Source organism: Pongo abelii, chromosome 4 (assembly GCF_028885655.2).
Source record: "Pongo abelii isolate AG06213 chromosome 4, NHGRI_mPonAbe1-v2.0_pri, whole genome shotgun sequence".
NCBI lineage: Eukaryota > Metazoa > Chordata > Mammalia > Primates > Hominidae > Pongo > Pongo abelii.
Genome location: NC_071989.2, coordinates 98,927,320 through 98,939,024, shown reverse-complemented (window position 1 = coordinate 98,939,024; position 11,705 = coordinate 98,927,320). Strand labels below are relative to the sequence as shown.

The 11,705-nt window shown below is 40.2% G+C and overlaps 1 long non-coding RNA gene across 2 annotated transcripts; it reads left to right on the top strand.

Moving 5' to 3' along the window:
• The first annotated feature begins 5,943 nt into the window (after positions 1 to 5,943).
• LOC129059465 (uncharacterized) lies at positions 5,944 to 11,035 on the top strand. 2 transcript variants are annotated; one of them, XR_008525381.1, is made up of 4 exons: positions 5,944 to 7,108; positions 8,028 to 8,124; positions 9,785 to 9,876; positions 10,924 to 11,035. It is a non-coding gene; the product is annotated as an uncharacterized LOC129059465 (long non-coding RNA). The 2 variants fall into 2 exon arrangements; XR_008525380.1 differs by having other exon boundaries at positions 8,028 to 9,876.
• Positions 11,036 to 11,705: the final 670 nt, after the last annotated feature.

Here is an 11,705-nt window from a genome sequence, read left to right as displayed (position 1 = left end):
AGAAAGTCACAAGAACAAGAAAATATACTTAGTGTTCATTAAGTGGACATGGCGCATCATAAAGGTCTTCATCCTTGTTGTCTTCACATTGGGTAGGCTGAGGAGGAGGAGGAATAGGAGAGCTTAGTCTTGCTGTTTCAGGGATGGCAGAGACTGAAGAAAATCCATGTATAGTGGATCCATGCATTACAAGTCTGTTGTTCAATAGTCAACTGTGCTAGTTTTACAGAGATATTCCTGAAAAATATCACATCCTTATTGGTTCAAAGACATGGGACAATTTCTCTAAAATTCAAAGGAATCTTAGAAAGCAATTGTAAATTTTTTTAAAGAAAATAGGCAAAGTAAATAAATAAGTAGGTAATACACAAAGAAGAAATATAGATAACCAATACAAGGAAAGATATGAATCAAATTTTTAAAATAACAAAACATTTTCTTTTACAACTTAGATTTTCAAAATGAAAAAAAGGTCATCAAAACCTAGTGTTGGTAATTATGAGGGGAAATATATATTCTCATATTAGTGTATTTTGGGTGTATTATTATTTTTTTTCCAGAACAGGGTCTTACTCTGTCACCCAGGCTGGAGTGCAGTGGTATGATCATAGCTCACTGCAGCCTTGACATCCCAAGTTCAGGTGATCCTCCCACCTCAGCCTCCTGAGTAGCAGAATCACAGGTGCACCACCATGCCTGGCTAATTTTTTTAGTTTTTGTAGAGATAGGGTCCCATTATGTTGCCCAGGCTAGTCTCAAACTTCTGGGCTCAAGCCATCCTACTACCTTGGCCTCCAAAGCAGGTGCACGTCACCTCACCCGGCTAATTTTTTAAAATTGTTTTGTAGAGACAGGCTTTCCCTGTGTTGCCTAGGCTGGTATTGAACTCCTGGGCTCAAGTGATTCTCCCACCTTGGCCTCCCATGTTGGGATTATAATCATAAGCCACTGTGCCTGGCCTCAGGTGTATTTTTTTAAAAGCACGTATTCATCTGTAAAATGAAATTGCCTGGAGTATTAATTATTAATCCATTAATAATAATTATTATTAATCATCTTAAAGGGTACATATTTCAGAATTTGCCATTAGGATAATAATTGCAGAGGGCGAATAGATGTAGTTGTGAGGATTTTTTTTTTTTATCTTCACCTTTTATTTTAAGTTCAGGGATACATGTGCAGAATGTGGAGGTTTGTTACATAGATAAATGTGTGCCATGGTAGTTTGCTGCACAGATCATCCCATCACCTCGGTATTAAGCCCAGCATCCATTAGTAATTAAATGGGATTGCTGGGTTAAATGGTATTTCTGCCGCTAGAACTTTGAGGAATCACCATACTGTCTTCCACAGTGGTTAAATTTACACTGTCACCAACAGTGTAAAAGTGTTTTCTCTGTAACCTTGCCAGCATCTGTTGTTTTTTGACATTTTTTTTTTTTTGAGATGCAGTTTCACTCTTGTCGCCCATTGCATGCTGGAGTGCAATGGCGCGATCTTAGATCAGTGCACCCTCCGCCCCTGGGTTCAAGTGATTCTCCTGCCTCAGCCTCGCAAATAGCTGGGATTACAGGCATGGGCCACCACGCCCAGCTAATTTTTGTATTATTAGTAGAGACAGGGTTTCACTATGTTGGCCAGGCTGGTCTCAAACTCTTGACCTCAGGTGATCTGCCCACCTTGGCCTCCCAAAGTGCTGGGATTACAGTCGTGAGCCACCGCGCACAGCCAGTTTTTTGACTTTTTAGTAATAGCCATTCTGACTGGTGTGAGACGGTATCCCTTTGTGGTTTTGATTTGCATTTCTCTAATGATCAGTGATGTTCAACTTTTTTCATAAGTTTGTTGGTCACATGTATGTCTTCTTTTGAGAACTGTCCATTCATGTCCTTTGCCCACTTTTTAATGGGGTTATTTGTATTTTGTTTTTGTAAATTTGTTTAAGTTCCCTGTAGACTCTGGATATTAGACCTTTGTCAGATGGGTAGATTGCAAAAATTTTCTCGCATTCTGTAGGTTGCCTGTTCACTCTCATGACAGTTTCTTTTGCTTTGCAGGAGCTCTTTAATTTAATTAGATACCATTTCTCAATTTTGGCTTTCATTGCAGTTGCTTTTGGCATCTTCATAATGAAACCTTTGCCCATGCCTATGTCCTGAATAGTATTGCCTAGATTTTCTTCTGGGGTTTTTATAGTTTTGGGTTTTACATTTAAGACTTTAATTCACTTTAAGTAAATATTTGTATAAGGTGTAAGGAAGGGGTCCAGTTTCAGTTTTCTACATATGGCAGCCAGTTCTCCCAGAATCATTTATTAAACAGGGAATCCTTTCCTCATTGCTTGTTTTTGTCAGGTTTGTTGAAGATCATATGGTTGTAGGTATGTGGTCTTATTTCTGAGTTCTCTATTCTGTTCCATTGGTCTATGTGTCTGTTCTTGTACCAATACCATGCTGTTTTGATTACTGTAGCCTTGTAGTGTACTTTGAAGTCAGGTAGCATGATGCTTTCAGCTTTGTTCTTTTTGCTTCGGATTGTCTTGGCTATTTGGGCTCTTTTTCCATTCCATATGAATTTTAAAGTAGTTTTTTCCAATTCTGTGAAGAATGTCAATGGTAGTTTAATGGGAATAGCATTGAATCTATAAATTACTTTGGGCAGCATGGCCATTTTCATGATATTGATTCTTCCTGTCCATAAGTATGGGATGTTTTTCCATTTGTTGGTGTCCTCTCTGATTTCTTTGAGGAGTGGTTTATAGTTCTTCTTGACGAGGTCCTTCACTTCTCCTGTTAGCTGTATTCCTAGGTATTTTATTCTTTTTGTAGCAATTGTGAACAGCAGTTAATTCATGATTTGGCTCTCTGCTTGCCTGTTGGTGTATAGGAGTGCTAGTGGTTTTTTGCACATTGATTTTGAATCCTGGGGCTTGGCTGAAGTTGCTTATCAGCTTAAGAAGCATTTGGGATGAGACAATGGGGTTTTCTATACATAGGATCATGTCATCTGCAAATAAAGATAATTTGACTTCCTTTCTTTTTATTTGAATACCCTTTATTTCTTTCTCTTGCCTGATTGCTCTGTCCAGAACTTCCAATACTATGTTGAATAGGAGTGGTGACACGTGAAGGACCTCTTCAAGGAGAACTACAAATCACTGCTCAATGAAATAAAAGAGGATACAAAGAAATGGAAGAACATTCCATGCTCATGGGTAGGAAGAATAAATATTGTGAAAATGGCCATACTGCCCAAGGTAATTTATAGATTCAATGCCATCCCCATCAAGCTACCAATGACTTTCTTCACAGAATTGGAAAAAACTACTTTAAAGTTCATATGGAACCAAAAAAGAGCCCGCATCACCAAGTCAATCCTAAGCCAAAAGAACAAAGCTGGAGGCATCACGCTACCTGACTTCAAACTATACTACAAGGCTACAGTAACCAAAACAGCATGGCACTGGTACCAAAACAGAGATATAGATCAATGGAACAGAACAGAGCCCTCAGAAATAACGCCGCATATCTACAACTACCTGATCTTTGACAAACCTGACAAAAACAAGCAATGGGGAAAGGATTCCCTATTTAATAAATGGTGCTGGGAAAACTGGCTAGCCATATGGAGAAAGCTGAAACTGGATCCCTTCCTTACACCTTATACAAAAATTAATTCAAGATGGATTAAAGACTTAAGTGTTAGACCGAAAACCATAAAAACCCTAGAAGAAAACCTAGGCATTACCATTCAGGACATAGGCATGGGCAAGGACTTCATGTCTAAAACACCAAAAGCAATGGCAACAAAAGCCAAAATTGACAAATGGGATCTAATTAAACTAAAGAGCTTCTGCACAGCAAAAGAGACCACCATCAGAGTGAACAGGCAACCTACAAAATGGGAGAAAATTTTTGCAACCTACTCTTCTGACAAAGGGCTAATATCCAGAATCTACAATGAACTCCAACAAATTTACAAGAAAAAAACAAACAACCCCATCAAAAAGTGGGCAAAGGACATGAACAGACACTTCTCAAAAGAAGACATTTATGAAGCCAAAAAAACACATGAAAAAATGCTAACCATCACTGGCCATCAGAGAAATGCAAATCAAAACCACAATGAAATACCATCTCACACCAGTTAGAATGGCAATCATTAAAAAGTCAGGAAACAACAGGTGCTGGAGAGGATGTGGAGAAATAGGAACACTTTTACACTGTTGGTGGGACTGTAAACTAGTTCAACCATTGTGGAAGTCAGTGTGGCGATTCCTTAAGGGATCTAGAACTAGAAATACCATTTGACCAAGCCATCCCATTACTGGGTATATACCCAAAGGACTATAAATCATGCTGCTATAAAGACACATGCACACGTATGTTTATTGCGGCACTATTCACAATAGCAAAGACTTGGAACCAACCCAAATGTCCAACAATGATAAACTGGATTAAGAAAATGTGGCACATATACACCATGGAATACTATGCAGCCATAAAAAAGGATGAGTTCATGTCCTTTGTAAGGACATGGATGAAATTGGAAATCATCATTCTCAGTAAACTATGGCAAGGACAAAAAACCAAACACCGCATGTTCTCACTCATAGGTGGGAATTGAACAATGAGAATACATGGACACAGGAAGGGGAACATCACACTCTGGGGACTGTTTTGGGGTGGGGGGAGGGAGGAGGGATAGCAATAGGAGATATACCTAATGCTAAATGATGAGTTAATGGGTGCAGCACACCAGCATGGCACATGTATACATATGTAACTAACCTGCACATTGTGCACATGTACCCTAATACTTAAAGTATAATAAAAAAAAAAAAAGAAAGAAAACACACACACACACACAAAATAGGAGTGGTGAGAAAGGGCAAGGGATGTCTTTTTTAAAAACAGATTTATTGAGATATAGTTTACATGCCATACAGTTTACCCCTATCAAGGATGTAATTCGGTGGTTTGTAGTATATTCACAGATGTGTGCAACCATCACCATAGTCAGTTTTAGAACATTTCACCACCTCAAAAAGAAACCCTGTACATGTTAGCTATCACTCTTCTCCCCTGTGACCCCCAGTCAGTGTTGTTTTTAAGGGTCAAAAATGCAGAGTGATTTATGTGTTTATTAGTTGAGGTCTGGCTAAATAATTAGAAAGCATCTAAACAATGGAATATTTTGATGTAGATATAAAATAAAGATGTGGAGGTATTTTTGCAATCTACTTTTGAGTGGAGAAGTGGGTTATAGATTAAGAGAGCACAATTAGCATCATAACATTTATGTGAACTGTATGCTTATACAAGTAGATGCACAGATAGATCACAGAAGGAATGTTCAACAAAATGCGTATGATAAGATAGTGATAATTCAAGTATTATTTATTTATTTTGGGGTACTTTTTGTATGTACATTTAAAAACAATAAAACAATTTGGAAAGAAAAACAAGCTTGCTATTTGAAATAAGAATGAATGTTAACTAAGTGGAGGTGAACTTTTACATGCCAGGAGGCACTGGATTTAATATTTTGAGTCCCATTAGTTGCAGGCTTCCATTATTCTGGGTAGGACTAGATCAGAGATAAAGGAGTGCTCCACTGTGGAATATCTGCATGCCCCCTACCTCTTTATCTATCACCCATACAGCAAAATGCCTATGCAATCCTTTTAGGAATTCCCAACTGCTTATACCCATGGTTCTCAAATTTACTGACGGTCTGTCAGAATCACCTGGAAGCTTGTTAAAAATACTAATGTTTGGACCCCACCCTCGAGATTTTGAAGTAATATTTTTAAACTGTTATGTACTGCAGTCTTCAAATCACTTGTAGAATAATATCAAAATTTCTCAATCAGGGAATAAAGACCCTCGCAAATATTACTCCAAGTTATCCATCCAATTATAATTCTCAATATCTTCAGGGAAGATATTCTCCCTACTTTCTTCCAAATTTATGATGTTTATTCTCCCCATTGTGCTTTAGCTCAGTAAAATAATACTGCATAGACTACTGTCTCACTCTTTCTCTGGAGAAACTTGTGCCTGCATGAGTTTGCGAGTGCTACCACACAGCACAGTATCACAGGCTGGGGGTCGTAAACAACAGGAATTTATTTTCTCACAGTTCTGAAGACTAAAAGTTTGAGATTGAGGTATCAGCAGGGTAGGTTTCTTTTTCTTTCTTTCTTTTTTTTTGAAACAGGGTCTTACTCTGTTGCCCATGCTGGAGTGCAGTGATGTGATCTCTGCTTACTGCAATCTTTGCCTCTTGGCCTCAAGCGATCCTCCCTCCTCAGCCTCCTGAGTAGCTAGGACAACAGGCGCAAGCCACCATGGCCGGCTAATTTTGTTTTGTATTTTTGGTAGAGATCGGGTTTTGCCAGTTGCCCAGTCCGGTCTTGAACTCCTAGGGTCAAGCGATCCGCCCACCTCAGCCTCCCAAACTGCTGGGATTACAGGCGTGAGCCACCAGGCCCAGCCTCTTTGGCTTGTTGATGGCCATCTTCTGCCTGTGTTTTTGTATGATCTTCCCTTGGGTGTGTTTATGTCTTAATTTCCTCTTTTTATTAGGACGCTAGTCATATCAATTAGAGCTCACCCTAATGACCTCATTTTAACTAACTACCCCTTTAAATTCCCTATGTCCAAATTCAGTCACAGTCTGAGATGCCAAAGGTTAGGGCTTCAACAGATGAATTTGGGGGAGGAGAGCACAATTCAGCCCATCACACCTGACCTCCAAGGCCCTCTACACCTGAAGAATCTTTAGGTACGTCCAACCCACACTGGTCTTCCCATATTCTGCATTTCGTTATGAGGACCATTGTTATTTAACTGCTTTATCTGGAAATGCTCCTTGCCTCTCAGGTCACTTCCTTGAATATGATTTGTACTTTTCTGGTGTTTACCCCAATTTTCAGCTCACTGCTTTGGACATATAGTCAGTAATGCATAATGCATTTAACTAAGCATTTAATTGAGTTTTCTCTCCCATTTATACCAACTTTGAGAATACTGCTTCTTGGATATAGTAAAGATGGTTGCTTCCAGGACTTCAAAATCATGGATCAGATTGGCCAAACCGCAAGGTACAGTACCTGAATACGAATTCAGTGAGGTAGCCAGAAGACAGTCTATATTCAGGATTATCAGTGCAGACAGCAACAAAACACAGACTCCTGCAGCCTCGGTGGTTTCATACAACAAAGATATCTATATTTCTTGCTCACATTCTGGTCTAATACAGATCTGACAGCTTCCACCATTTTGTAGTTATACAGTTGGGCCAGTTGTCTCCAAGTGGGAAGGCAGGGGAAGGTTTGGAGGATGGGGTGTCTTGAGAGGCCAGATCTGGAAGTGTCTCTGCTCCTTCTGTCCTTATCCTATTTGCAGAACTAGTCACATGGCCCAGATCTCGCCTTCAGGGAGGCTGGGGAACGTGGAGGGCACATGGATATTTGCTGAACATTCTGACATTCTGTCCTCTAATCCAAACCTCATCTTTTTCTTTTTTTTTTTTTTAACTAGTATTTGGGAAAACCTCAGCAACTTTCTCACTGTAGCTCCTTTAGAACCGAGCAACATTAGGAAAGGGCACATTCCCTCTCAGTGGGTTCCCTGAGCAGATGGTATTGGAGAGAATAGAAACAGACTGGCATGAGGGTAGAATCACAGATTTAGGACTGTAGCGATCCCATTTGGGGTTCTGAGGCTCTGGATTTTAGGACTCCTTCAGGTTTTGTGGACATTGTGCTGGGACTACAAAGGTTGGGGTAGAATCCGCGAGATCTGGGGGCTACTTGTTGGCTTCTGAGCTATCCCAGAGCTAGGATCAGTTGGCCAATGAGTGTGGGCTGCAGGTTTGACTCAGCTCTGGGAAAGTTATTTGAAATCAGTGTAATTCACTTAATATGGTGGGGGGAAGATGCCTTTCTTCAGTGATCTGGATTGAGAAATAAGACTGGATGGGTACAAGCATCCAGAAAATAAATGGATTTTTTTTTCCAGGCTTTTTCACTCCTCAGAAGAAAAAGTGGACGCTATATGCCTCAATGCAGCCGCATTCCAGCTGGTCCCCAAAAGTATAGTCACAAAATTAAACAGGGTAAGTCACCCTACTTGCAATTTTGCTTGGTTGGGAAACTTAAACAATTTAAAGTTAACTGATTTCATTTTCAGTTTAATTTAGATCCACTCTGTTACATAGTCCAGCACTGGCACAGGCAGTTGGCATGTGTCTGTGCAATCGCTCTCCAAGCAGTAATAATCATCACAATATTACCTTTCACTCACAGCAGGTGCCTCCAAGGAGCTCCTGCACCAGAATTGTTTGGCGGGTGGAATACAGCCCTTTAATGTGCTCAGTGCATTGAGGAACAATTGAAACATAGCTGTGATGAGGGGTAACCATTTTATGACATGGCTATTGCATTATCTCTATTGTTGTAATGGCATATCATTGGCTACCACTCATCAATAGGTTTTTATGGCGCAGAGTGATCTAATAAATAGCAGCAGATGGAGTTTGAATCTCCTTGGAGAATTGACTAATCCTACAACCTGTGAAACTGCTCTCTTTACATTTTTGCCTGGGCCTTTTTCAGAGACCATAAATGAATAAGACAGAGAAACTGACAGGAGGAAAGCAAGCTGCCAGAGCTTAGAGCTGTTCTTTTGTCTGTACTGTTCAGGAACTGAATCTTATTCAAATTCACAGTAATTTTTTTTCAAGCCAAGCCAACTCACATTGGGAATTGGAACTCTGCATAATGCTAGACAAGCTAACACAGTAAGTGGGTATTTCTGGTCTCTACCACCCCCCAGAGATTTTTTTTTCTTTCTAATTGTATTAGTCCACTCAGGCTGCCATCACAAACTATCACTGAATGGCATAAACAATAGAAATTTATTTTCTCTCAGTTTTGGAGGCTGGAAGTCTTAGATCAGGGTGCCAACATAGTCAAGTTCTGGTGAGGACGTTCTACTTGTCTTGCAGATGGCTGTCCTCTTGCTGTGTCCTCACAAGAGGGATGGGGGGGGGAGAGAGAGAGCTCTCTGATGCCTCTGTTTCTAAGGGCACTAATCTCATCATGAGGCCTTACCCTGAACACCTCATTGAAACCTAATTATCTTCCAAAGGGCCCTTGTGCAAATATCATTAGATGAGGGGAGTGAGATCTTCAACATATGAACGTTGGGAGCATAAGTCAACACATAGCCCTGACATGCTATATGAATGGGAGCACTCGAGGAACTTCTTAGTGGATCTCGCTGCTCCTCAGTAGACCCACACAATCTACTCTCAGTGGAGATAGAATTTTAAAGATACATAAGCTAGATTACATAACTTCCTTGTTCAAATCCTCCAGTAACTGCCATCACATCTAGAAAAATATACCATGGACTACAAGGGTCTGCGTGATTCAGACCCTTCCTTCTTCTAGTTTCTCGTTTGCTTACTTCACTGCTAACATACCGGTCTCTAGGAACTCCTTAGGCACATCAAATGCACTTCACCTTGAGGGCCTTTACAGTTGCTGTCCCCTTTATCTGGAGCACACTTTTTCAGATATTGATTGATTGATTGATTGGGGCAGGGTCTAGCCCTGTTGCTCAGGCTGGAGTGTAGTGGCATGAACATGGCTCACTGCAACCTCGACCTCCTGGGCTCACGTAATCCTCTGTTCTCAGCCTCCTGAGTAGCTGGGACTACAGATGCTGCACCCCCATGGTTGGCTAATTTTGTTTTTTCCTTTTTGGTGTAGATGGAGTCTTACCATGTACCCAAGCTGGTCTTAAACTCCTGGCCTCAAGTGATCCTCCTGCCTTGGCCTCCCAAAGCAGTGGGATTACAGATGTGAGCCACCATGCCCAGGCTGTCAACTTCTTAAAATGCTCCTTTTTCCAATTGTCTCTAACTATATGTTCTGGTCAGTGTGACTACTCTATCTTCAAAAGACTTCATATGAAACTTTGTTGTTTTTTCTTTCTCTATATATTCCTAATAGCTAGAACAGTGCCTGATACATAGTAGGTACTGAATTAGCACTCATTACAAAAAATAAAGAAAATACTATGCACAGCCCAGCGACTCCCACATTTGTACTTCTATCCTAGTCCTCTCTCTGATTTCCAGGTCTGTATATTCCACTGTCTACTTGGTTGTCCCCAACTGATTACTTCATAAACATCTCAAATGCAAAGTTTTCAAAACTGGTTAATCCATCTCATGAAACCTGAGTCTTTTTTCATGTTTCTCTTCACACAGTCTGGGAATGACTTTTAATTTCCCCCTTCCTCACCTCCCTATAATAACAAAATGCTGTTAATTCTATCTCTAAAGTACATCATGACTCTCTTCTTTGCCCCATCTCTACCAATGGCACTCTTGTCCAAAATACCACCATTTCTTGCAACATCTTTCAACAGGTCTTTCCACTTTCATTTTTTGCACACCCCTCCTTATCTGTTTTTGAAACAATAGCCAAAGTAATTCTGAGTATTTAACAGCAATAGTGAAAGCTTATTGAGTTCTACCACATGCCCGTACTCTGTTGGTACTTGAAGATGACCAAACATGAATTTTGACCTTCTCGGAGATTAAAATGGAAATCTGTTCATGTACCCACCCTATATAAAAGTTATATTTTTTACAAAAAGCTGTATAAAAGCTAAAGTGTTACGCCTCAAAGATACTTCCCGTGAAACACCTAGTTAAAAACTGAGTCGTGTCTAACACACTCTTCACAGCATTTACATTTGGTTTTATTACAGTTGGTAATTACGGATTTATCTGTAACTGCCTAAGAGTGGCCTCTGCCATCATCTGCTTACAATCTTGTAAGCTCTGTGTGCTCACAAGCCATGGGTTTTTTGTTTGTTTGTTTGTTTGTTTTTGAGACAGGGTCTTGCTTTGTCTCCAACTGAAGTGCAGTGGTGCCATCATAGCTCAGTGTAACCTCCGACTCCTGGGCTCAAGTGATCCTTCTGCCTCCGCCTACCAAGTAGCTGGGACTACAGGTATACAGGCATGCACTACCACACCTGACTAATTTTTGTTGTTGTTGTTGTTAGCTTTGTTTCTTGTAGAGATGGTGGGTTGGCGGGGGTGGTCTCAATATTTTGCCCAGGCTGGTCTCGAGCTCCTGCCCTCAAGCAATCCTCCTGCCTCAGCCTCTCAAAGTTCTGGGATTACAGGGGAAGTTTGCATTTTTAACTGCCATTTCTTCAAGGGGTGAGCCAACTACCAAGTACACAGTGGAAATGCAATAAATACTTACAATTGTAGCCAAAAATGAGTGGGACACTCTCTGCCACCCCAAAAAGTTACCCAAGGCCTAAGCTTTTAACTTTGGTCCCTTGAAAAGCTTAAAATAGAATGCTCCAACAAGTTACTACAAAATGTATAATATGCCCAGTAACTGAGAAAAGGGAAGCATGTTTCCCTTTTGAAACCCCAATGAAACCATGGCTTTCATTGAAATTGTTTAGTTTTCTGTTCAATAGTAAAAAAGAATCATATTTTCCTGTAAGGAACTTACTTGCATTTGATCATTATATGTCATCAATTGTTCATTTGGAAAGCACACCTTTTAAAACATCTATTCTTTAGGATAAACTGCCAATTTATTAATGGAAGTGTTGAGATTTTATTATCAAAGTGAAATGCTGCTACATAAAGTGGTG